General features: G+C 43.9%; 1 long non-coding RNA gene across 1 annotated transcript in view; it reads left to right on the top strand.

The window, feature by feature from the left end:
- Window positions 1-13,107, top strand: part of LOC135823274 (uncharacterized) — a 311,228-nt gene extending 298,121 nt beyond the window's left edge. The window contains exon 9 of the long non-coding RNA XR_010554645.1: window positions 13,050-13,107. This is a non-coding gene — a long non-coding RNA (uncharacterized LOC135823274). The remainder of the gene's footprint in view (window positions 1-13,049) is intronic.
- The last annotated feature ends 4,178 nt before the right edge of the window (window positions 13,108-17,285 follow it).

The following is a 17,285-nucleotide window of genomic DNA, read 5'->3' on the forward strand; positions in this document are numbered from 1 at the left end:
AGTGGTCGCATTGGTTTCATTTTTGGTTTGCTTGTAGGGCGCTGGCACCCGCATTCAGTGACCCAGAAAATTTGGCACTGCTGTGAATAGTTTAGTCGCAAAGTGAAGATTCACGGGTAAAAAGCCCCAAACTTCAAGATAGGTTCTTTTTCAGCTTTCAGCAGCCCTGGGCGAGTTCTTTAGAGAAATGTGGGTCTTTTTCTTGGTGTTCTTGTCTATGTCCAGCTACACAACGAGATGAGGATGGTCATTGTCATTTTCTGAGCTGCGAACGGGCAGAAAGGTGAGAAAATGTCTGATTTTGACCATTTGTGCTGACCTTTCAATTTCAACGTACCTCTCTATAACATGACCCAGCTGTAATTTCAGTGGTCGCATTGGTTTCAATTTTGGTTTGCTTTTAGGGCGCTGGCACCCGCATTCAGTGACCCAGAAAATTTGGCACTGCTGTGGATAGTTTAGTCGCAAAGTGAAGATTCACGGGTAAAAAGCCCCAAACTTCTAGATAGGTTCTTTTTCAGCTTTCAGCAGCCCTGGGCGAGTTCTTTAGAGAAATGTGGCTCTTTTTCATGGTGCTATTTTCTATGTCCAGCTACACAACGAGATGAGGATGGTCATTGTCATTTTCTGAGCTGCGAACGGGCAGAAAGGTGAGAAAATGTCTGATTTTGACCATTTGTGCTGACCTTTCAATTTCAACGTACCTCTCTATAACATGACCCAGCTGCAATTTCAGTGGTCGCATTGGTTTGATTTTTGGTTTGATTGTAGGGCGCTGGCACCCGCATTCAGTGACCCACAAAATTTGGCACTGCTGTGGATAGTTTAATCGCAAAGTGAAGATTCACGGGTAAAAAGCCCCAAACTTCTAGATAGGTTCTTTTTCAGCTTTCAGCAGCCCTGGGCGAATTCTTTAGAGAAATGTGGCTCTTTTTCATGGTGCTATTTTCTATGTCCAGCTACACAACGAGATGAGGATGGTCATTGTCATTTTCTGAGCTGCGAACGGGCAGAAAGGTGAGAAAATGTCGGATTTTGACCATTTGTGCTGACCTTTCAATTTCAACGTACCTCTCTATAACATGACCCAACTGCAATTTCAGTGGTCGCATTGGTTTCATTTTTGGTGTGCTTGTAGGGCGCTGCCACCCGCATTCAGTGACCTAGAAAATTTGGCACTGCTGTGGATAGTTTAGTCGCAAAGTGAAGATTCACGGGTAAAACGCACCAAACTTCTAGATAAGTTCTTTTTCAGCTTTCAGCAGCCCTGGGTGAGTTCTGTAGAGAAATGTGGCTCTTTTTCATGGTGCTATTTTCTATGTCCAGCTACACAACGAGATGAGGATGGTCATTGTCATTTTCTGAGCTGCGAACGGGCAGAAAGGTGAGAAAATGTCTGATTTTGACCATTTGTGCTGACCTTTCAATTTCAACGTACCTCTCTATAACATGACCCAGCTGTAATTTCAGTGGTCGCATTGGTTTGATTTTTGGTTTGCTTGTAGGGCGCTGGCACCCGCATTCAGTGACCCAGAAAATTTGGCACTGCTGTGAATAGTTTAGTCGCAAAGTGAAGATTCACGGGTAAAAAGCCCCAAACTTCTAGATAGGTTCTTTTTCAGCTTTCAGCAGCCCTGGGTAAGTTCTTTAGAGAAATGTGGCTCTTTTTCATGGTGGTATTTTCTATGTCCAGCTACACAACGAGATGAGGATGGTCATTTTCATTTTCTGAGCTGCGAACGGGCAGAAAGGTGAGAAAATGTCGGATTTTGACCATTTGTGCTGACCTTTCAATTTCAACGTACCTCTCTATAACATGACCCAGCTGTAATTTCAGTGGTCGCATTGGTTTCATTTTTGGTTTGCTTGTAGGGCGCTGGCACCCGCATTCAGTGACCCGGAAAATTTGGCACTGCTGTGAATAGTTTAGTCGCAAAGTGAAGATTCACGGGTAAAAAGCCCCAAACTTCTAGATAAGTTCTTTTTCAGCTTTCAGCAGCCCTGGGTGAGTTCTTTAGAGAAATGTGGCTCTTTTTCATGCTGCTATTTTCTATGTCCAGCTACACAACGAGATGAGGATGGTCATTGTCATTTTCTGAGCTGCGAACGGGCAGAAAGGTGAGAAAATGTCGGATTTTGACCATTTGTGCTGACCTTTCAATTTCAACGTACCTCTCTATAACATGACCCAGCTGTAATTTCAGTGGTCGCATTGGTTTCATTTTTGGTTTGCTTGTAGGGCGCTGGCACCCGAATTCAGTGACCCAGGAAATTTAGCACTGCTGTGAATACTTTAGTCGCAAAGTGAAGATTCACGGGTAAAAAGCCCCAAACTTCTAGATAAGTTCTTTTTCAGCTTTCAGCAGCCCTGGGTGAGTTCTTTAGAGAAATGTGGTTCTTTTTCTTGATACTCTTGTCTATGTCCAGCTACACAACGAGATGAGGATGGTCATTGTCATTTTCTGAGCTGCGAACGGGCAGAAAGGTGAGAAAATGTCGGATTTTGACCATTTGTGCTGACCTTTCAATTTCAACGTACCTCTCTATAACATGACCCAGCTGCAATTTCAGTGGTCGCATTGGTTTAATTTTTGATGTGCTTGTAGGGCGCTGGCATCCGCATTCAGTGACCCAGAAAATTTGGCACTGCTGTGGATAGTTTAGTCGCAAAGTGAAGATTCACGGGTAAAAAGCCCCAAACTTCTAGATAAGTTCTTTTTCAGCTTTCAGTAGCCCTGGGTGAGTTCTTTAGAGAAATGTGGCTCTTTTTCATGGTGCTATTTTCTATGTCCAGCTACACAACGATATGAGGATGGTCATTGTCATTTTCTGAGCTGCGAACGGGCAGAAAGGTGAGAAAATGTCGGATTTTGACCATTTGTGCTGACCTTTCAATTTCAACGTACCTCTCTATAACATGACCCAGCTGTAATTTCAGTGGTCGCATTGGTTTCATTTTTGGTTTGCTTGTAGGGCGCTGGCACCCGCATTCAGTGACCCAGAAAATTTGGCACTGCTGTGAATAGTTTAGTCGCAAAGTGAAGATTCACGGGTAAAAAGCCCCAAACTTCTAGATAAGTTCTTTTTCAGCTTTCAGCAGCCCTGGGTGAGTTCTTTAGAGAAATGTGGCTCTTTTTCATGGTGCTATTTTCTATGTCCAGCTACACAATGAGATGAGGATGGTCATTGTCATTTTCTGAGCTGAGAACGGGCAGAAAGGTGAGAAAATGTCGGATTTTGACCATTTGTGCTGACCTTTCAATTTCAACGTACCTCTCTATAACATGACCCAGCTGTAATTTCAGTGGTCGCATTGGTTTCATTTTTGGTTTGCTTGTAGGGCGCTGGCACCCGCATTCAGTGACCCAGAAAATTTGGCACTGCTGTGAATAGTTTAGTCGCAAAGTGAAGATTCACGGGTAAAAAGCCCCAAACTTCTAGATAGGTTCTTTTTCAGCTTTCAGCAGCCCTGGGTGAGTTCTTTAGAGAAATGTGGCTCTTTTTCATGGTGCTATTTTCTATGTCCAGCTACACAACGAGATGAGGATTTTCATTGTCATTTTCTGAGCTGCGAACGGGCAGAAAGGTGAGAAAATGTCGGATTTTGACCATTTGTGCTGACCTTTCAATTTCAACGTACCTCTCTATAACATGACCCAGCTGTAATTTCAGTGGTCGCATTGGTTTCATTTTTGGTTTGCTTGTAGGGCGCTGGCACCCGCATTCAGTGACCCAGAAAATTTGGCACTGCTGTGGATAGTTTAGTCGCAAAGTGAAGATTCACGGGTAAAAAGCCCCAAACTTCTAGATAGGTTCTTTTTCAGCTTTCAGCAGCCCTGGGTAAGTTCTTTAGAGAAATGTGGCTCTTTTTCATGGTGGTATTTTCTATGTCCAGCTACACAACGAGATGAGGATGGTCATTGTCATTTTCTGAGCTGCGAACGGGCAGAAAGGTGAGAAAATGTCGGATTTTGACCATTTGTGCTGACCTTTCAATTTCAACGTACCTCTCTATAACATGACCCAGCTGTAATTTCAGTGGTCGCATTGGTTTCATTTTTGGTTTGCTTGTAGGGCGCTGGCACCCGCATTCAGTGACCCAGAAAATTTGGCACTGCTGTGAATAGTTTAGTCGCAAAGTGAAGATTCACGGGTAAAAAGCCCCAAACTTCTAGATAGGTTCTTTTTCAGCTTTCAGCAGCCCTGGGTGAGTTCTTTAGAGAAATGTGGCTCTTTTTCATGGTGCTATTTTCTATGTCCAGCTACACAACGAGATGAGGATGGTCATTGTCATTTTCTGAGCTGCGAACGGGCAGAAAAGTGAGAAAATGTCGGATTTTGACCATTTGTGCTGACCTTTCAATTTCCACGTACCTCTCTATAATATGACCCAGCTGTAATTTCAGTGGTCGCATTGGTTTCATTTTTGGTTTGCTTGTAGGGCGCTGGCACCCGCATTCAGTGACCCAGAAAATTTGGCACTGCTGTGAATAGTTTAGTCGCAAAGTGAAGATTCACGGGTAAAAAGCCCCAAACTTCAAGATAGGTTCTTTTTCAGCTTTCAGCAGCCCTGGGCGAGTTCTTTAGAGAAATGTGGGTCTTTTTCTTGGTGTTCTTGTCTATGTCCAGCTACACAACGAGATGAGGATGGTCATTGTCATTTTCTGAGCTGCGAACGGGCAGAAAGGTGAGAAAATGTCTGATTTTGACCATTTGTGCTGACCTTTCAATTTCAACGTACCTCTCTATAACATGACCCAGCTGTAATTTCAGTGGTCGCATTGGTTTCAATTTTGGTTTGCTTTTAGGGCGCTGGCACCCGCATTCAGTGACCCAGAAAATTTGGCACTGCTGTGGATAGTTTAGTCGCAAAGTGAAGATTCACGGGTAAAAAGCCCCAAACTTCTAGATAGGTTCTTTTTCAGCTTTCAGCAGCCCTGGGCGAGTTCTTTAGAGAAATGTGGCTCTTTTTCATGGTGCTATTTTCTATGTCCAGCTACACAACGAGATGAGGATGGTCATTGTCATTTTCTGAGCTGCGAACGGGCAGAAAGGTGAGAAAATGTCTGATTTTGACCATTTGTGCTGACCTTTCAATTTCAACGTACCTCTCTATAACATGACCCAGCTGCAATTTCAGTGGTCGCATTGGTTTGATTTTTGGTTTGATTGTAGGGCGCTGGCACCCGCATTCAGTGACCCACAAAATTTGGCACTGCTGTGGATAGTTTAATCGCAAAGTGAAGATTCACGGGTAAAAAGCCCCAAACTTCTAGATAGGTTCTTTTTCAGCTTTCAGCAGCCCTGGGCGAATTCTTTAGAGAAATGTGGCTCTTTTTCATGGTGCTATTTTCTATGTCCAGCTACACAACGAGATGAGGATGGTCATTGTCATTTTCTGAGCTGCGAACGGGCAGAAAGGTGAGAAAATGTCGGATTTTGACCATTTGTGCTGACCTTTCAATTTCAACGTACCTCTCTATAACATGACCCAACTGCAATTTCAGTGGTCGCATTGGTTTCATTTTTGGTGTGCTTGTAGGGCGCTGCCACCCGCATTCAGTGACCTAGAAAATTTGGCACTGCTGTGGATAGTTTAGTCGCAAAGTGAAGATTCACGGGTAAAACGCACCAAACTTCTAGATAAGTTCTTTTTCAGCTTTCAGCAGCCCTGGGTGAGTTCTGTAGAGAAATGTGGCTCTTTTTCATGGTGCTATTTTCTATGTCCAGCTACACAACGAGATGAGGATGGTCATTGTCATTTTCTGAGCTGCGAACGGGCAGAAAGGTGAGAAAATGTCTGATTTTGACCATTTGTGCTGACCTTTCAATTTCAACGTACCTCTCTATAACATGACCCAGCTGTAATTTCAGTGGTCGCATTGGTTTGATTTTTGGTTTGCTTGTAGGGCGCTGGCACCCGCATTCAGTGACCCAGAAAATTTGGCACTGCTGTGAATAGTTTAGTCGCAAAGTGAAGATTCACGGGTAAAAAGCCCCAAACTTCTAGATAGGTTCTTTTTCAGCTTTCAGCAGCCCTGGGTAAGTTCTTTAGAGAAATGTGGCTCTTTTTCATGGTGGTATTTTCTATGTCCAGCTACACAACGAGATGAGGATGGTCATTTTCATTTTCTGAGCTGCGAACGGGCAGAAAGGTGAGAAAATGTCGGATTTTGACCATTTGTGCTGACCTTTCAATTTCAACGTACCTCTCTATAACATGACCCAGCTGTAATTTCAGTGGTCGCATTGGTTTCATTTTTGGTTTGCTTGTAGGGCGCTGGCACCCGCATTCAGTGACCCGGAAAATTTGGCACTGCTGTGAATAGTTTAGTCGCAAAGTGAAGATTCACGGGTAAAAAGCCCCAAACTTCTAGATAAGTTCTTTTTCAGCTTTCAGCAGCCCTGGGTGAGTTCTTTAGAGAAATGTGGCTCTTTTTCATGCTGCTATTTTCTATGTCCAGCTACACAACGAGATGAGGATGGTCATTGTCATTTTCTGAGCTGCGAACGGGCAGAAAGGTGAGAAAATGTCGGATTTTGACCATTTGTGCTGACCTTTCAATTTCAACGTACCTCTCTATAACATGACCCAGCTGTAATTTCAGTGGTCGCATTGGTTTGATTTTTGGTTTGCTTGTAGGGCGCTGGCACCCGCATTCAGTGACCCAGAAAATTTGGCACTGCTGTGAATAGTTTAGTCGCAAAGTGAAGATTCACGGGTAAAAAGCCCCAAACTTCTAGATAGGTTCTTTTTCAGCTTTCAGCAGCCCTGGGTGAGTTCTTTAGAGAAATGTGGCTCTTTTTCATGGTGCTATTTTCTATGTCCAGCTACACAACGAGATGAGGATTTTCATTTTCATTTTCTGAGCTGCGAACGGGCAGAAAGGTGAGAAAATGTCTGATTTTGACCATTTGTGCTGACCTTTCAATTTCAACGTACCTCTCTATAACATGACCCAGCTGTAATTTCAGTGGTCGCATTGGTTTCATTTTTGGTTTGCTTGTAGGGCGCTGGCACCCGCATTCAGTGACCCAGAAAATTTGGCACTGCTGTGAATAGTTTAGTCGCAAAGTGAAGATTCACGGGTAAAAAGCCACAAACTTCAAGATAGGTTCTTTTTCAGCTTTCAGCAGCCCTGGGCGAGTTCTTTAGAGAAATGTGGGTCTTTTTCTTGGTGTTCTTGTCTATGTCCAGCTACACAACGAGATGAGGATGGTCATTGTCATTTTCTGAGCTGCGAACGGGCAGAAAGGTGAGAAAATGTCGGATTTTGACCATTTGTGCTGACCTTTCTATTTCAACGTACCTCTCTATAACATGACCCAGCTGTAATTTCAGTGGTCGCATTGGTTTGATTTTTGGTTTGCTTGTAGGGCGCTGGCACCCGCATTCAGTGACCCAGAAAATTTGGCACTGCTGTGGATAGTTTAATCGCAAAGTGAAGATTCACGGGTAAAAAGCCCCAAACTTCTAGATAAGTTCTTTTTCAGCTTTCAGCAGCCCTGGGCGAGTTCTTTAGAGAGATGTGGCTCTTTTTCATGGTGCTATTTTCTATGTCCAGCTACACAACGAGATGAGGATGGTCATTGTCATTTTCTGAGCTGCGAACGGGCAGAAAGGTGAGAAAATGTCGGATTTTGACCATTTGTGCTGACCTTTCAATTTCAACGTACCTCTCTATAACATGACCCAGCTGTAATTTCAGTGGTCGCATTGGTTTCATTTTTGGTTTGCTTGTAGGGCGCTGGCACCCGCATTCAGTGACCCAGAAAATTTGGCACTGCTGTGAATAGTTTAGTCGCAAAGTGAAGATTCACGGGTAAAAAGCCCCAAACTTCTAGATAGGTTCTTTTTCAGCTTTCAGCAGCCCTGGGTGAGTTCTTTAGAGAAATGTGGCTCTTTTTCATGGTGCTATTTTCTATGTCCAGCTACACAACGAGATGAGGATGGTCATTGTCATTTTCTGAGCTGCGAACGGGCAGAAAAGTGAGAAAATGTCGGATTTTGACCATTTGTGCTGACCTTTCAATTTCCACGTACCTCTCTATAACATGACCCAGCTGTAATTTCAGTGGTCGCATTGGTTTCATTTTTGGTTTGCTTGTAGGGCGCTGGCACCCGCATTCAGTGACCCAGAAAATTTGGCACTGCTGTGAATAGTTTAGTCGCAAAGTGAAGATTCACGGGTAAAAAGCCCCAAACTTCAAGATAGGTTCTTTTTCAGCTTTCAGCAGCCCTGGGCGAGTTCTTTAGAGAAATGTGGGTCTTTTTCTTGGTGTTCTTGTCTATGTCCAGCTACACAACGAGATGAGGATGGTCATTGTCATTTTCTGAGCTGCGAACGGGCAGAAAGGTGAGAAAATGTCGGATTTTGACCATTTGTGCTGACCTTTCTATTTCAACGTACCTCTCTATAACATGACCCAGCTGTAATTTCAGTGGTCGCATTGGTTTCATTTTTGGTTTGCTTGTAGGGCGCTGGCACCCGCATTCAGTGACCCAGAAAATTTGGCACTGCTGTGGATAGTTTAATCGCAAAGTGAAGATTCACGGGTAAAAAGCCCCAAACTTCTAGATAGGTTCTTTTTCAGCTTTCAGCAGCCCTGGGCGAGTTCTTTAGAGAGATGTGGCTCTTTTTCATGGTGCTATTTTCTATGTCCAGCTACACAACGAGATGAGGATGGTCATTGTCATTTTCTGAGCTGCGAACGGGCAGAAAGGTGAGAAAATGTCGGATTTTGACCATTTGTGCTGACCTTTCAATTTCAACGTACCTCTCTATAACATGACCCAACTGCAATTTCAGTGGTCGCATTGGTTTCATTTTTGGTGTGCTTGTAGGGCGCTGGCACCCGCATTCAGTGACCCAGAAAATTTGGCACTGCTGTGGATAGTTTAGTCGCAAAGTGAAGATTCACGGGTAAAAAGCAGCAAACTTCTAGATAAGTTCTTTTTCAGCTTTCAGCAGCCCTGGGCGAGTTCTTTAGAGAAATGTGGCTCTTTTTCATGGTGCTATTTTCTATGTCCAGCTACACAACGAGATGAGGATGGTCATTGTCATTTTCTGAGCTGCGAACGGGCAGAAAGGTGAGAAAATGTCGGATTTTGACCATTTGTGCTGACCTTTCAATTTCAACGTACCTCTCTATAACATGACCCAGCTGTAATTTCAGTGGTCGCATTGGTTTCATTTTTGGTTTGCTTGTAGGGCGCTGGCACCCGCATTCAGTGACCCAGAAAATTTGGCACTGCTGTGAATAGTTTAGTCGCAAAGTGAAGATTCACGGGTAAAAAGCCCCAAACTTCTAGATAGGTTCTTTTTCAGCTTTCAGCAGCCCTGGGTAAGTTCTTTAGAGAAATGTGGCTCTTTTTCATGGTGGTATTTTCTATGTCCAGCTACACAACGAGATGAGGATGGTCATTTTCATTTTCTGAGCTGCGAACGGGCAGAAAGGTGAGAAAATGTCGGATTTTGACCATTTGTGCTGACCTTTCAATTTCAACGTACCTCTCTATAGGGCTTGAAAGTGCTACGTCACTCCATAGCAATGGCATAGCAACAATTTGAAAAATTCGAAAACTGGATCCACCTGGATCCAGTTTTTGTATGGATCCAAGCACATTTCAAGCGGTCTCACTCACAACAAGGTGATGTTGCCAGTGAAACTGACTGATTTGGCTAGTGGGGGCGGGGTGACAACTGGTGGCGAAGTAAAAGTTGCACCTGCATACGACATGAGTGGGTTGCTATGCACCCACATACTGAGGCAATAGCAAAGTCACACCTTAGTGGATCCAAAATAGAAATCTGATGTCAATTTACTACTCCCAGGCCGTTTTTGACGTCATCACTTTCAAGCCCTATAACATGACCCAGCTGTAATTTCAGTGGTCACATTGGTTTGATTTTTGGTTTGCTTGTAGGGCGCTGGCACCCGCATTCAGTGACCCAGAAAATTTGGCACTGCTGTGAATAGTTTAGTCGCAAAGTGAAGATTCACGGGTAAAAGCCCCAAACTTCTAGATAGGTTCTTTTTCAGCTTTCAGCAGCCCTGGGTGAGTTCTTTAGAGAAATGTGGCTCTTTTTCATGGTGCTATTTTCTATGTCCAGCTACACAACGAGATGAGGATTTTCATTGTCATTTTCTGAGCTGCGAACGGGCAGAAAGGTGAGAAAATGTCGGATTTTGACCATTTGTGCTGACCTTTCAATTTCAACGTACCTCTCTATAACATGACCCAGCTGTAATTTCAGTGGTCGCATTGGTTTCATTTTTGGTTTGCTTGTAGGGCGCTGGCACCCGCATTCAGTGACCCAGAAAATTTGGCACTGCTGTGGATAGTTTAGTCGCAAAGTGAAGATTCACGGGTAAAAAGCCCCAAACTTCTAGATAGGTTCTTTTTCAGCTTTCAGCAGCCCTGGGCGAGTTCTTTAGAGAAATGTGGCTCTTTTTCATGGTGCTATTTTCTATGTCCAGCTACACAACGAGATGAGGATGGTCATTGTCATTTTCTGAGCTGCGAACGGGCAGAAAGGTGAGAAAATGTCTGATTTTGACCATTTGTGCTGACCTTTCAATTTCAACGTACCTCTCTATAACATGACCCAGCTGCAATTTCAGTGGTCGCATCGGTTTGATTTTTGGTTTGCTTGTAGGGCGCTGGCACCCGCATTCAGTGACCCACAAAATTTGGCACTGCTGTGGATAGTTTAGTCGCAAAGTGAAGATTCACGGGTAAAAAGCCCCAAACTTCTAGATAAGTTCTTTTTCAGCTTTCAGCAGCCCTGGGTGAGTTCTTTAGAGAAATGTGGCTCTTTTTCAAGGTGCTATTTTCTATGTCCAGCTACACAACGAGATGGGGATGGTCATTGTCATTTTCTGAGCTGCGAACGGGCAGAAAGGTGAGAAAATGTCGGATTTTGACCATTTGTGCTGACCTTTCAATTTCAACGTACCTCTCTATAACATGACCCAGCTGTAATTTCAGTGGTCGCATTGGTTTCATTTTTGGTTTGCTTGTAGGGCGCTGGCACCCGCATTCAGTGACCCAGAAAATTTGGCACTGCTGTGAATAGTTTAGTCGCAAAGTGAAGATTCACGGGTAAAAAGCCCCAAACTTCTAGATAGGTTCTTTTTCAGCTTTCAGCAGCCCTGGGTGAGTTCTTTAGAGAAATGTGGCTCTTTTTCATGGTGCTATTTTCTATGGCCAGCTACACAACGAGATGAGGATTTTTATTGTCATTTTCTGAGCTGCGAACGGGCAGAAAGGTGAGAAAATGTCGGATTTTGACCATTTGTGCTGACCTTTCAATTTCAACGTACCTTCTATAACATGACCCAGCTGTAATTTCAGTGGTCGCATTGGTTTCATTTTTGGTTTGCTTGTAGGGCGCTGGCACCCGCATTCAGTGACCCAGAAAATTTGGCACTGCTGTGAATAGTTTAGTCGCAAAGTGAAGATTCACGGGTAAAAAGCCCCAAACTTCAAGATAGGTTCTTTTTCAGCTTTCAGCAGCCCTGGGCGAGTTCTTTAGAGAAATGTGGGTCTTTTTCTTGGTGTTCTTGTCTATGTCCAGCTACACAACGAGATGAGGATGGTCATTGTCATTTTCTGAGCTGCGAACGGGCAGAAAGGTGAGAAAATGTCGGATTTTGACCATTTGTGCTGACCTTTCAATTTCAACGTACCTCTCTATAACATGACCCAGCTGTAATTTCAGTGGTCGCATTGGTTTGATTTTTGGTTTGCTTGTAGGGCGCTGGCACCCGCATTCAGTGACCCAGAAAATTTGGCACTGCTGTGGATAGTTTAGTCGCAAAGTGAAGATTCACGGGTAAAAAGCCCCAAACTTCTGGATAGGTTCTTTTTCAGCTTTCAGCAGCCCTGGGCGAGTTCTTTAGAGAAATGTGGCTCTTTTTCATGGGGCTATTTTCTATGTCCAGCTACACAACGAGATGAGGATGGTCATTGTCATTTTCTGAGCTGCGAACGGGCAGAAAGGTGAGAAAATGTCTGATTTTGACCATTTGTGCTGACCTTTCAATTTCAACGTACCTCTCTATAGAATGACCCAGTTGTAATTTCAGTGGTCGCATTGGTTTGATTTTTGGTTTGCTTGTAGGGCGCTGGCACCCGCATTCAGTGACCCACAAAATTTGGCACTGCTGTGGATAGTTTAGTCGCAAAGTGAAGATTCACGGGTAAAAAGCCCCACACTTCTAGATAAGTTCTTTTTCAGCTTTCAGCAGCCCTGGGTGAGTTCTTTAGAGAAATGTGGGTCTTTTTCATGGTGCTATTTTCTATGTCCAGCTACACAACGAGATGAGGATGGTCATTGTCATTTTCTGTGCTGCGAACGGGCAGAAAGGTGAGAAAATGTCGGATTTTGACCATTTGTGCTGACCTTTCAATTTCAACGTACCTCTCTATAACATGACCCAGCTGTAATTTCAGTGGTCGCATTGGTTTGATTTTTGGTTTGCTTGTAGGGCGCTGGCACCCGCATTCAGTGACCCAGAAAATTTGGCACTGCTGTGAATAGTTTAGTCGCAAAGTGAAGATTCACGGGTAAAAAGCCCCAAACTTCTAGATAGGTTCTTTTTCAGCTTTCAGCAGCCCTGGGCGAGTTCTTTAGAGAAATGTGGCTCTTTTTCATGGTGCTATTTTCTATGTCCAGCTACACAACGAGATGAGGATTTTCATTGTCATTTCTGAGCTGCGAACGGGCAGAAAGGTGAGAAAATGTCGGATTTTGACCATTTGTGCTGACCTTTCAATTTCAACGTACCTCTCTATAACATGACCCAGCTGTAATTTCAGTGGTCGCATTGGTTTGATTTTTGGTTTGCTTGTAGGGCGCTGGCACCCGCATTCAGTGACCCAGAAAATTTGGCACTGCTGTGAATAGTTTAGTCGCAAAGTGAAGATTCACGGGTAAAAAGCCCCAATCTTCAAGATAGGTTCTTTTTCAGCTTTCAGCAGCCCTGGGCGAGTTCTTTAGAGAAATGTGTGTCTTTTTCTTGGTGTTCTTGTCTATGTCCAGCTACACAACAAGATGAGGATGGTCATTGTCATTTTCTGAGCTGCGAACGGGCAGAAAGGTGAAATAATGTCGGATTTTGACCATTTGTGCTGACCTTTCTATTTCAACGTACCTCTCTATAACATGACCCAGCTGTAATTTCAGTGGTCGCATTGGTTTCATTTTTGGTTTGCTTGTAGGGCGCTGGCACCCGCATTCAGTGACCCAGAAAATTTGGCACTGCTGTGGATAGTTTAATCGCAAAGTGAAGATTCACGGGTAAAAAGCCCCAAACTTCTAGATAGGTTCTTTTTCAGCTTTCAGCAGCCCTGGACGAGTTCTTTAGAGAAATGTGGCTCTTTTTCATGGTGCTATATGTCCAGCTACACAACGAGATGAGGATGGTCATTGTCATTTTCTGAGCTGCGAACGGGCAGAAAGGTGAGAAAATGTCGGATTTTGACCATTTGTGCTGACCTTTCAATTTCAACGTACCTCTCTATAACATGACCCAGCTGCAATTTCAGTGGTCGCATTGGTTTCATTTTTGGTGTGCTTGTAGGGCGCTGGCACCCGCATTCAGTGACCTAGAAAATTTGGCACTGCTGTGGATAGTTTAGTCGCAAAGTGAAGATTCACGGGTAAAAAGCACCAAACTTCTAGATAAGTTCTTTTTCAGCTTTCAGCAGCCCTGGGTGAGTTCTTTAGAGAAATGTGGCTCTTTTTCATGGTGCTATTTTCTATGTCCAGCTACACAACGAGATGAGGATGGTCATTGTCATTTTCTGAGCTGCGAACGGGCAGAAAGGTGAGAAAATGTCGGATTTTGACCATTTGTGCTGACCTTTCAATTTCAACGTACCTCTCTATAACATGACCCAGCTGTAATTTCAGTGGTCGCATTGGTTTGATTTTTGGTTTGCTTGTAGGGCGCTGGCACCCGCATTCAGTGACCCAGAAAATTTGGCACTGCTGTGAATAGTTTAGTCGCAAAGTGAAGATTCACGGGTAAAAAGCCCCAAACTTCTAGATAGGTTCTTTTTCAGCTTTCAGCAGCCCTGGGCGAGTTCTTTAGAGAAATGTGGGTCTTTTTCTTCGTGCTCTTGTCTATGTCCAGCTACACAACGAGATGAGGATGGTCATTGTCATTTTCTGAGCTGCGAACGGGCAGAAAGGTGAGAAAATGTCGGATTTTGACCATTTGTGCTGACCTTTCAATTTCAACGTACCTCTCTATAACATGACCCAGCTGCAATTTCAGTGGTCGCATTGGTTTGATTTTTGGTTTGCTTGTAGGGCGCTGGCACCCGCATTCAGTGACCCACAAAATTTGGCACTGCTGTGGATAGTTTAGTCGCAAAGTGAAGATTCACGGGTAAAAAGCCCCAAACTTCTAGATAAGTTCTTTTTCAGCTTTCAGCAGCCCTGGGTGAGTTCTTTAGAGAAATGTGGCTCTTTTTCATGGTGCTATTTTCTATGTCCAGCTACACAACGAGATGAGGATGGTCATTGTCATTTTCTGAGCTGCGAACGGGCAGAAAGGTGAGAAAATGTCGGATTTTGACCATTTGTGCTGACCTTTCAATTTCAACGTACCTCTCTATAACATGACCCAGCTGTAATTTCAGTGGTCGCATTGGTTTGATTTTTGGTTTGCTTGTAGGGCGCTGGCACCCGCATTCAGTGACCCAGAAAATTTGGCACTGCTGTGGATAGTTTAGTCGCAAAGTGAAGATTCACGGGTAAAAAGCCCCAAACTTCTGGATAGGTTCTTTTTCAGCTTTCAGCAGCCCTGGGCGAGTTCTTTAGAGAAATGTGGCTCTTTTTCATGGTGCTATTTCCTATGTCCAGCTACACAACGATATGAGGATTTTCATTGTCATTTTCTGAGCTGCGAACGGGCAGAAAGGTGAGAAAATGTCGGATTTTGACCATTTGTGCTGACCTTTCAATTTCAACGTACCTCTCTATAACATGACCCAGCTGTAATTTCAGTGGTCGCATTGGTTTCATTTTTGGTTTGCTTGTAGGGCGCTGGCACCCGCATTCAGTGACCCACAAAATTTGGCACTGCTGTGGATAGTTTAGTCGCAAAGTGAAGATTCACGGGTAAAAAGCCCCAAACTTCTAGATAAGTTCTTTTTCAGCTTTCAGCAGCCCTGGGTGAGTTCTTTAGAGAAATGTGGCTCTTTTTCATGGTGCTATTTTCTATGTCCAGCTACACAACGAGATGAGGATGGTCATTGTCATTTTCTGAGCTGCGAACGGGCAGAAAGGTGAGAAAATGTCGGATTTTGACCATTTGTGCTGACCTTTCAATTTCAACGTACCTCTCTATAACATGACCCAGCTGTAATTTCAGTGGTCGCATTGGTTTCATTTTTGGTTTGCTTGTAGGGTGCTGGCACCCGCATTCAGTGACCCAGAAAATGTGGCACTGCTGTGAATAGTTTAGTCGCAAAGTGAAGATTCACGGGTAAAAAGCCCCAAACTTCTAGATAGGTTCTTTTTCAGCTTTCAGCAGCCCTGGGTGAGTTCTTTAGAGAAATGTGGCTCTTTTTCATGGTGCTATTTTCTATGGCCAGCTACACAACGAGATGAGGATTTTTATTGTCATTTTCTGAGCTGCGAACGGGCAGAAAGGTGAGAAAATGTCGGATTTTGACCATTTGTGCTGACCTTTCAATTTCAACGTACCTCTCTATAACATGACCCAGCTGTAATTTCAGTGGTCGCATTGGTTTCATTTTTGGTTTGCTTGTAGGGCGCTGGCACCCGCATTCAGTGACCCGGAAAATTTGGCACTGCTGTGAATAGTTTAGTCGCAAAGTGAAGATTCACGGGTAAAAAGCCCCACACTTCTAGATAAGTTCTTTTTCAGCTTTCAGCAGCCCTGGGTGAGTTCTTTAGAGAAATGTGGGTCTTTTTCACGGTGCTATTTTCTATGTCCAGCTACACAACGAGATGAGGATGGTCATTGTCATTTTCTGAGCTGCGAACGGGCAGAAAGGTGAGAAAATGTCGGATTTTGACCATTTGTGCTGACCTTTCAATTTCAACGTACCTCTCTATAACATGACCCAGCTGTAATTTCAGTGGTTGCATTGGTTTCATTTTTGGTTTGCTTGTAGGGCGCTGGCACCCGCATTCAGTGACCCAGAAAATTTGGCACTGCTGTGGATAGTTTAGTCGCAAAGTGAAGATTCACGGGTAAAAAGCCCCAAACTTCTGGATAGGTTCTTTTTCAGCTTTCAGCAGCCCTGGGCGAGTTCTTTAGAGAAATGTGGCTCTTTTTCATGGTGCTATTTTCTATGTCCAGCTACACAACGAGATGAGGATGGTCATTGTCATTTTCTGAGCTGCGAACGGGCAGAAAGGTGAGAAAATGTCGGATTTTGACCATTTGTGCTGACCTTTCAATTTCAACGTACCTCTCTATAACATGACCCAGCTGTAATTTCAGTGGTTGCATTGGTTTGATTTTTGGTTTGCTTGTAGGGCGCTGGCACCCGCATTCAGTGACCCAGAAAATTTGGCACTGCTGTGGATAGTTTAGTCGCAAAGTGAAGATTCACGGGTAAAAAGCCCCAAACTTCTGGATAGGTTCTTTTTCAGCTTTCAGCAGCCCTGGGCGAGTTCTTTAGAGAAATGTGGCTCTTTTTCATGGTGCTATTTTCTATGTCCAGCTACACAACGAGATGAGGATGGTCATTGTCATTTTCTGAGCTGCGAACGGGCAGAAAGGTGAGAAAATGTCGGATTTTGACCATTTGTGCTGACCTTTCAATTTCAACGTACCTCTCTATAACATGACCCAGCTGCAATTTCAGTGGTCGCATTGGTTTGATTTTTGGTTTGCTTGTAGGGCGCTGGCACCCGCATTCAGTGACCCACAAAATTTGGCACTGCTGTGGATAGTTTAGTCGCAAAGTGAAGATTCACGGGTAAAAAGCCCCACACTTCTAGATAAGTTCTTTTTCAGCTTTCAGCAGCCCTGGGTGAGTTCTTTAGAGAAATGTGGCTCTTTTTCATGGTGCTATTTTCTATGTCCAGCTACACAACGAGATGAGGATGGTCATTGTCATTTTCTGAGCTGCGAACGGGCAGAAAGGTGAGAAAATGTCGGATTTTGACCATTTGTGCTGACCTTTCAATTTCAACGTACCTCTCTATAACATGACCCAGCTGTAATTTCAGTGGTCGCATTGGTTTCATTTTTGGTTTGCTTGTAGGGCGCTGGCACCCGCATTCAGTGAC

This window comes from Sycon ciliatum, chromosome 8 (assembly GCF_964019385.1).
Source record: "Sycon ciliatum chromosome 8, ocSycCili1.1, whole genome shotgun sequence".
Lineage (NCBI taxonomy): Eukaryota > Metazoa > Porifera > Calcarea > Leucosolenida > Sycettidae > Sycon > Sycon ciliatum.